Below are 10181 nucleotides of genomic sequence, written 5' to 3' on the forward strand. Positions count from 1 at the left end.
ATTCAAGTTGAATATAGAAACTTCATCAGCAGATAGGCCCTTTACCTTTACCCTTTTATGTTATGTATGTAGTACGTCTAGATACAATGACAACTGCATCAGATAAAGTTACAATTTTTGCTTTCAATCATGAAACATACCTTAAGGAACTCAAGAGAAGAATAATAGTCTGTTATGTCTACCCAGACATTTCTATTTCTGCTTTCGCTCCTTCACTGATGGTGTCCCGTTTCTTCTGGTATCATTTTTCTCATCTTAAATCTTTGCTAATTCTTGTCCAGCAGTTCTACTAGCAATGATTCTCTCAGTTACCTTCCTGTGAGAATGTATTTATTTACCTTTAGTCTGAAAGATATTTTTGCCTCCACATAGCATTCTGGTTGACAGGTCTTTTCTTTTGGTATTTAGTAAATGTTTCTCTTGGGCCCCTGTGGTTTCTGATGAGAAGTCCATTCAAGTGGCAGTTTCCCTTTTATTTTCATTTGTCTGCCTTCAAGATTTTTATGGTTTTCCTAGTTTTCAACAGTTTGATTATGATGTGTCTGGGTATGGATTTCTCTGGGTTAACCTGCTTGACGTTTATTGAACTTTAAAGTCTTTTGATAAACTTGATACATCTTCAGCCATTAATTCTTCAAAGTTTCTTTCTGGAGGACCTCCCTCTCTTCTTCCTGCAGGATTACAACGATGTAAGTGTTAGATTTTTGTTATTTTTCTGTTTGTCCCGGATGCTCTCTTCATTTGCAAAAACATTCCTTTTTCTCTATTGTTCAGGTTACGTTGGTATTTTTGTTCGGTTTTCAAGTTCATTGATTTTATTCTGAGTGTCTCAATTTTGTTATTGAAATAACCCACTGAAGCTTTTTTCTCCTAATAGTTTTGATGAATACATTTTTTAATTTTTAAGTTTAAGATCAGTGTTTAGAGCTTCCAGATACTTGCTAAGACTTCCCAACTTTCCATTCACTTCAGGAGTGTTATCCCTTCATTCATGGAGCATTGTTATCATAACTGTTTAAAAGTATGTGTCAGATGATTGTAACATCTGTGTCTTCTCAGTATTGTTATTTGAGGATTCTCTTTGCCAAGTGAATTAAGATTGTCCTGGTTCTTCATATGCTGAATATTTTGGGGTTGTACTTTGCAATATGTGATGAGACACTGTGTCTTGTTGAAATCTTAAAGATAATATTGCTATTTTTGTTTTTGCAGGCACGTGATTGCCTCGTGTTCAAGTTCCAATAACCAGCCAGGCTTGTGTGTTGTAGTTTCAAAGTCAATTCTATTTTCAAAGCCTTAACACTGCTATTCAGAGACTCTGGAGTGTGTGCAACCCAGTGGCCAGTGAAGACTGGAAAGTAGGCTGCCACTTAGTTCGATTCTCAGACTCTTTTTAGGTAAGTTGTCTTTGATCAGAGCTACTTATTCACAGCTCACAGGCGCATCCAGGAGTTCACATACAACTTGACGGGTTGCTCTCCACAGTGTCTTTCCTGGTTACTTGGCAACTCCTAGTTTCGGTCTCCTGATCAGAAAGCTGGGGCTGTATTTACCTGAGTGGCTCTGCCCTACGCTTTCCGTAATTATGCTGCATTTAGGACCAAGCTGCAGGAGGGAACAGGGAGAATAGGCGCAACTGGATATGACCCTTTTTATCACAGCTCTCAAAGAAACAGAAAACTAATTACACATCGATAGATGTATACTATACCACATACCAGCAGAATCTTGGTCAACCCCGTATTGTTGCTGCCTTTACATAATGAGCAAAGAAGTGTCCAGGCTGCTACTGAGATCAGGTGTCTAACGTATTGTTTTCTGAGATCAGTGTTTAATACATATTTTTTCCATTGTAACCTGGAGACCTGAGGTCCGACTAGTAAAACCTGGAGAATGTGGGCTTCAATCCCACTACCTCTCACATGCTAAGTGAGCACTCGACCACTTGAGCTACTTCTTCATCTCACAGCATCTTTTTTCATCCGTCGTGGGCAGTCTAGATCACACGCGACTTCAAGGCCTTCACCGCGAAAGCAGGGCTCCACTAAGAGCAGATCTTCATTGATGGCCAGGCAAGAGTGCAGTGGCTACTTATTCTCTGCGAGGAAGGAGGAGAAAAGGGAACAAAGAGAAAGTCACAAAGGGAAAACTCTGGTGTTGCCAAAATGTCAAGTTCACATATTCTGAGATGGAAAATGACATGTCCCACAGAAGGACCCTGCCCAGCTAATGTGTCACAGATATCTCAGGATGCGTAAATGATCTTTTTAAAAGAAAAGGGATGGCATTGTCACTTGCTTCTTGTAACTGAGGCTGTGGGATGGTGCAGATTTCTGGAAGGCAAGAGCTCCTGCTTTTTTCACACCGAGGGACCTTCAGGAATGAGGCCAGTGTGCTGAGCACTACACTAGGAAATCCCTGGAGAGTGTTTTTCTTACTTACATCTGAGACATGTGTTGTCTTCTTGCTAAGGTGTGTCAGGTAAAGTTACATATCCAACTGCATGGCAGAACAATAATAACCAAAAAAATGCAGATAAGAGGCATAAAGAATAAGAGACCAAGATCACATCAGAGTGAACGAATAAAAAAAATACATTCAGCAATGCAGAGAAAGAGTGGACATAGGGTGGAGAAAACCTAGGGTAGGTATAGGGTGGAATGTTTGTAGGAATTCCTGTGTAAAGAAATATGCCTGTTCAATTTAAGTGGAGTGTGTGTGTGTGTGTGTATGTGTGTGTGTGTGTGGTGTAAAATATACACAGAGGGAAGTAGTGGTTGAAAAGCCTGGATGCTTGGAGATCTGTTGGAGAATATTATGAAAGCTAAAGACTCATTGAAAAATTCCAGGTAGAAAAGCAGCATTTTAGGGAAAGGTTTTTAGTTTTAAATGTCAAAGAACTTGAAAATGGAAAAACTGGATCTGGGGAGAAAGAGAAAGAAGTCATAAAGATATTAAAGGATTGAGATGTATCCACATTTACTATGTCAGTTCCTGAGGTGAACAGCATGAATCTTTCTGCAGCTTCAATCCCCTTCACACTTCATGCTGAAGAAAACATCCTCCATGAACACCATAGCATGGATAAAGAGGGAGGTGAGTAAAACAGAAGAAAAAGATTCTGGAGAGTTTATGCAGGAAGGATCTACAGTATTTGTCAAGACATTGGGTGGAGAGATTTGAGGGAGAGGAGACAAAGGCACTGGCAAGTCTTGAGCCCAGTGTGGCAGATACAGAAGAGATTTTGAATTCATATCTGATCGATGCAAGAATAAATCCACTCATTTATCTGTATTTGGTAAATGAATGAATGTTACATCAGTGAGCTGGTGTGAAGAAAACAGATGATAAGACTATGTGCTAGAATAAAGCAAGAGGCTTGTGATTTTTTCATTGAGAAAGAAATCTGCTTTTCATATCTGGTTTCCCTCTTTAAAGTTATGTGATCTAAGGAAAATGGTTTAACTGCTCTGAGCTTCAGTGTCATCTGTAACACTAGGGTAAGAATACTTGGGGAAGCTGAAAAACTGTATCAACCAACTTACATAAAATTAATAAACAGTCAGTATAGTTTCTAGCACATAGAGCTGAAAAATTCTTGAACGTGGAGTATTGTTCACCTTTAAGGAAAATGCTCTCGAGGTCTAAGGAGAGATATCAGTGCAGTTTTGTTGCCATTGGCTGATTTGCTCATTTATTTGTAGCAACGAGCTTCTGTGATGATAAAAGTGAAATAAAATTTATAAAGTAAAATAGATGGTGGAGAAACACAATAGGGATGCATAGTAAGGTATGATTTTCTAGGCAAAATGGGTTTGTACAAAAGAATGTAGTAGTAAAGGATTTGTGCCTGATTCTTGTTGTATTATGTTTGAATCTCATTTAGGCTGTATTCTAATTCCCCAATTGTTGCGATCCTTCTCCCAACAAGATTATTTCTTTGCACCGTGAACATTCTGGTCAGATTCTCTGCTTAACCATCTTGACCACGTGAGCACTCATCTTGTACTGAGACCCTGATATGTGCCCAAATGATGCCCTTCCATAGTGGCGCTTCTTGCTTTGCCCAAAGAGCATTCAATTTTTCAAGCCATTTAGGGCCCTTTCCTCACCGGGGTCTATATGAAACCTTAGAGGGAAGCCTGTTCTTTCCAGGAAGAGAATCCTGGTGGGTTCTAACCTCAACCTGTAAATCCACTAAGCAAGCTCCTACTGAATACGTATGATGCAAGCTCAATCCAAGAGGCCAGGGAGAAGGCAACCAAAGCAGTAGGTAATGCTTACTGAGCAGTTCCTATTGCCCAGATCCATCTCTAGGTGCTGAGATCCAGCCAGAGAATCCTAGAGTCCTCAGTTCCCATGTAAAGAAAGACTATTGGAAGAAAGGGAAGCTAAATGATATCTTCAAGGTGACAATTTCCCTGATTCTTCTCCTGAAAAGTGAATGTGTCACCTCCACACTGCCGAGTCCTTTACTGCCTAATGAGTCCCTCCCAGTAGATAACATCACATGACTTCTTGTTTATTTTTCTTTTTTGCTTCCTGTCTGTTTTCTCCCCACTCCCCCCAACATTGACATAGTATCACAAAGGTGAGAATATCTGTATTTTATTCACTGTGAATTGCTATACCCAAAACAGTCTCTTAGCAAGATATGTGTTGAGAACTATCTGTTGGATGATTAAAAGAATAAAAGACTTCACCCACCCCACCCCCATAATTATGGTTGGATGACCTTCAGAGCAGGCAATTGGAAGTGAAATTTCCCCTGCTTCCCCTGTCAGCTAGAGAGGTAGACATATGACATAGCTTGAAGTTTCTTGTGTAATTTATATGCCTTCGCCACGCCTTGACTCAAGCGACTGAGAAGCCAAAAGAAGGAAAAATAAATAAAGACAGAAAGAGAAAGGAAAGGAAAGAAGGAAGGAAGGACGGAAAGAAGGAAAGAAGGAAAGAAGGAAGGAAGGAGGGAAGGAAGGAAGGAAGAAAGAAGAAAGAAAGAAAGACAGACAGACAGACAGACAGAAAGAAAACAAAGAAAGCTCACTTTTAAATTTTAAGCTAATATTTGGTCTGTCTTGAATCATTATCTCATAGCATTTTGTGTTCCATTATTTATCGCACCTATATCATTTCCCTTAATGGAAATAGCGGCATAAGCTGTGCCTTGTCTGATGTTCAAACTCAGGACCTTCAGAATATGAGATTGACAGGCGGCCTGCTGCTCTAAGAGAACAACTCTTCCTAAGAGGCGACATCCAGATTAGTAAATCTCATTTCCCACGCACTGCTGCTTTATCAATTCCTAGCTTTTAAAGAACACAATCAATGCTACTTGGAAATCACTCCTTATCAGCCAATGCTGCACTGGAAGAATTCCCCACTCAGGAAAGGTGGAGTTCACCCGTTTCCAGTAGTCACATAATGATAGGACCTTCTGGCTTGAGGGACCAGAAACAATTGTACCTGTCTTGCTGCTTTTTTTCCTCTTCTGGCCCAGTCATCTAGCTTTTCCCTTCTTCAGAGATCTTAGTCACTCTTCCTTTCTGTAGTCTCCTTTGTTAATAAGAAACAGAGACGGTGCTCAATTCATGATAGTTCATTGAGTGACCAACTGAATGAATGAAGGAAGAAATAGCCTTCCAAGGTGTCTCCCGTTTATACTACTCTTACTGTGTATCTACACTTGCATCTATAGGACTGGAGACATTCACTCAACAAAAAACACAAACTGAACTTATAATCATATCCTCCCTGTTTTTTCCTCATATTTTAGTGCCATGAATCATACTAGGAGACTTAGGGAATTTACCTGATGTAGTCTGATTGACTTTTGCCAACAAAATTATGTCTTAGTATGCACTTTTTAGAAGTAATAGAGAATCAGATAGGCTAACTGCGTTTTTGTTGTTGTTTGTTGTTTTTTTTTTTTTTTTGTGAGACGGAGTCTGGCTCTGTCGCCCAGGCTGGAGCGCAGTGGCCCGATCTGGGCTCACTGCAAGTTCCGCCTCCCAAGTTCATGCCATTCTCCTACCTCAGCCTCCCGAGTAGCTGGGTCTACAGGCACCCGCCACCACGCCCAGCTAATTTTTTGTGTGTTTTTTCAGTAGAGATGGGGTTTCACCGTGCTAGCCAGGATGGTCTCTATCTCTTGACCTCCTGATCCGCCCGCCTCGGCCTCCCAAAGTGCTGGGATTACAGGCGTGAGCCACGGCACTCGGCCAAGTGTTTTTTTTGTTTTTTTTTTAAGGTGCCAAAGCTGCTAAGTGGGAAAGCCCGAACTGAGAAGCAGATATTTTTAGATTTTACATGTGATTTTTTTCCCTCTGCTCCAGCTCACAGTTATTCTGCCCATTCTTTTGCACTTTAGCTCATTCATTCATACACCAAATATCTGATTCCAGACCTCCTCTTTACTTACCTTTTGGGCTTAACTTTTTTTATGTATTTTTTTAAACTTTTTTTGAGTTGGAGTCTCACTCTGTTGCCCAGGCTGCAGTGTAGTGGTGCAATCTTGGCTCACTGCAACCTCTGTCTCCCTGGTTCAAGTGATTCTCCTGCCTCAGCCTCCCAAGTAGCTAGGACTACAGGTGCCCCGCTAATTTTTGAATTTTTAGTAGAGATGGGGTTCCACCATGTTGGCCAGGCTGGTCCCAAACTCCTGACCTCAGATGATCCGCCTGCCTTGGTCTCCCAAAGTGCTGGGATTACAGGTGCGAACCACTGCACCTGGCCTGGGCTTAACTTTTATATTTTATTTTATTTTATTTTATTTTAAGACAAGGTATCACTTTACTGCCAGGGCACTGGTGTGATCTCTGTTCACTGCAACCTCTGCCTCCCGGGTTCCAGCGATCCTCCCACCTCAGCCTCCTGAGTAGCTGGAACTACAGGTGCATACCACCACACCAGCTAAGTTTTGTATTTTTTGTAGAGACAGGATTTCACTGGGTTCCTCAGGCTGGTCTCAAACTCCTGGCGTCAAGGGATCTGCCCACCTCAGCCTCCCAAAGTGCTGGGATGACAGAAATGAGCCACCACGTCTGGCCTTGGGCTTACCTTTCAAGTCAACTTTGATTCATTGTCTTCCATCAAACACCACATTCAAGGATTTGCCAAATAATGAACATTATTCTTGCACAACTCTTTTGAATCTATCCATTACTTTCCACTCATTTAGTACATATTCACTGGGGAGATGCTCGGTGCCAGACACTGTAGTACGATCAGGTAATTCAGAGGAAGTTTAGACACCCTAGACCTCAAAAGAAGACAAGATAAATATAGATGAGGGAAGATCCACCTCCAGATTCACCATTTTCAGTCTTTCTATCATTTCCAGCTAAATAATGCCTTCAAAACTGTTTCAAAATAACTAAGTCACTATTTCAAACTCTTTCAATAATAGCACCCTTCTATACGCTGGACCACTCTTAATTTCCTGGTTATAACACGATCTTACTTTTCTTTTAATTTTTGTCTTGCTTTCTGGCTAAATTTTTATTTTGCATTATGAAGTTGATTAGATCCATTGGTGGATGGTGTGGTTCAGTTCTCCAATATGTTGGCTGATTGGTTGTCTACTAAGCCTACCAATGACTGAGAGAGGAGTTTTCGTGTCTTCAGCTAAAATTGGATACTTCTATTTTTACCTGGCTTACCTAATTTTATTTGTGAGTTTTGAAAATCTGTGTCCTCATATACATTTGGAACAGTATTCCCTGGAGAATGGACAATCGTAATTATTTAGCAGCCTTCATTATTCCTGAAAAGTTTCTCTGCTTTCAAATCTACTTTGTCTGATTTCAATGTATACACCACAGCTGTCTTTGATTAATGCTTGCATGAGATATCTTTTCCACTCTTTTCCTTCAATCTGCTATATAACTTTTATTCTTATATATAAGTGTTTTGCGGGTGGCTTTCTTACAGTCAGCATATTTACTTTTAATACATTCTGATGATCTCTAGTTTTTAATTAAGAATTTAGATCATTTACATGTAATGTTAATATAGATAAGTTTCTAGATAGATCTACTATTTAATAATTTATTAACCTTTGTTCCCTTTGTTTTAATTCTTCTACGTTCCTCTTTCTATCTTGTTTTGGTTTATTTCAATCTGGTTAGTAAGTGGTCTAGGGATTACCATATACATATATAACTTTTCACAGTATACTTAGAATCAATATTTTACCATTCAAGTTGAATATAGGAACCTCATCAAGAGTTAGGCCCATTACACTTACCCTTTTATCTTATCTATGTAGTACATCTAGATACAATGACAACTGCTTCTGATAAAGTTACAGTTTTGGTTTTCAATCATCAAACATACCTTAAGGAACTCAAGAGAAGAATAATAGTCTGTTATGTCTACCCAGACATTTTCTATTTCTGCTTTTGTTCCTTCATTGATGACGTTCTAAGTTTCCTTCTGGGATCACTTTTCTTAATCTCAAATCTTTGCTAGTTCTTTTCCAGCATTCTTGCTAAGAAGGAGAATGTATTGACTTACCTTCCAATGAGAATGCATTTATTTGCCTTTATGTCTGAAAGATACTTTTGCTGCACATAGCATTCTGGGTTGATAGGTCTTTTTCTTTTGTTACTTACTGAATATTATGACATTTTTTTCTGGCCGCTGTGGTTCCTGATGAGAAATCTACACTCATTCATATGGTAGTTTCTTTTTCATTTTCCTTCGACTGCTTTCAAGATTGTTTTGTACTTTCCTCGTTTTCAGCAGTTTGATTATGATATGTCTTGAAATGGGTTTCTTTGGGTTTATCCTGCTTGACCTTTGCTGGACTTTAAAAACCTGGTTTATATCTTTTGACAATTTGATACATTTTCAGCCATTAATTCTTCAAAGTTTTATCCCACAAAGACCTCTTTGTCCTCTTCTTTTCAGATTACGATAATGTGGATGTTAGATTTGCTATTTTTTATTTGTCCCTGAGCCTCTGTTCATTTACAGAAATACTCCTTTCTCTCTATAGTTCAGATTATGTAGGTATTCTTGTTCTGTTTTCAAGTTCGTTGACTTTTTCTTAGTCATCTGCATTCTATTATTGAGATCATCCAGTTAAGCTTTTCATTTCCCCTAAGAGTTTTGGTTAATACGTTTTTTTTAATTCTTAAGCTTAAAATTGGTGTTTATATTTTCCAGATGTTTGCTGAGACTTTCCAACTTTCCATTCACTTCACGAATGTTGTCCCCTGATTCTAGGAGCATTGTTATCGTAACTGCTCTACTGTATGCGTCAGATGATTTTGACATCTGTGTCCTCTCAGTATTGTTATTCGAGGAGTCTCTTTGCCATGTGAATTAAGATCGCCCTGTTTTTTTCATAATGCTGAATATTTTGGGGCTTGTAACCTGGACTTCTTTGGATTATGTGATGAGACACTGTGTTTTGTTGAAATCTTAAGAATAATGTTGCTATTTTTGTTTTTGCAGGCACAAAACTGCCTTGTATTCAAGTTCCAAGTACCAATCAGCCTTCCATGTGTTGTTGTTTCAAAGATAACTCTAATTTGCAAAGCCTTTACACTACTGTTCAGTGATTTCCGGAGTGCGTGCGACTTCAGTGAGGACTGGAAAGTGGGCCATTGTGCAGTTCAGCTCTCAGGCTCTTTGTAGGTAAGTCGTTTGGGATTAGAGCCACTTATTCACAGCTGGCAGGTGTGTCCACAAGCTCATGAGCAACTCTATGGATTTGCTTTCTACAGTGTCTGTCCAGGCACATTCTAGTTACCTGACACATCCTGGTTTCAGTCCCCTGAGCAGAAAGCCGAGGCTATATTTACCCAGGTGGCTCTGCCCTGCACTTTTCACGATTGTCTGACGTTTAGGACCAAGCTGCAGGCAGAAACAGGGAGAAAAGAGCAGTTTTATATGTCCCTTGGTTTCACAGCTCCTTGAAGAAACAGCAAATGAGTTACACAGTAGATCTACACTATACTAAATGCCAGGAGGGAGCCATGGCCAGCCCTGTATTGTTGCTGCTCCTATGTCTTGAACCAAAGCAGCATCCTGCTCTCAGACACTAACTTGGGTTTGGATACTTGAGTGTTTGGAGACCCAAGGTCCAAATAATAAAGCTTGGAGAATGTGGGCATCGATCCCACTACCTCTTGCATGCTAAGCAAGCGCTCTACCACTTGAGCTAATTCCCC

General features: G+C 39.9%; 1 non-coding gene across 1 annotated transcript; it reads right to left on the reverse strand.

Moving 5' to 3' along the window:
* Positions 1 to 10108: 10108 nt before the first annotated feature.
* Positions 10109 to 10181, reverse strand: TRNAA-AGC. Its single transcript has one exon. It is a non-coding gene; the product is annotated as a tRNA-Ala (tRNA).

The sequence above is a fragment of the Nomascus leucogenys genome, chromosome 8 (genome assembly GCF_006542625.1).
Source record: "Nomascus leucogenys isolate Asia chromosome 8, Asia_NLE_v1, whole genome shotgun sequence".
Classification (NCBI taxonomy): Eukaryota; Metazoa; Chordata; class Mammalia; order Primates; family Hylobatidae; genus Nomascus; species Nomascus leucogenys.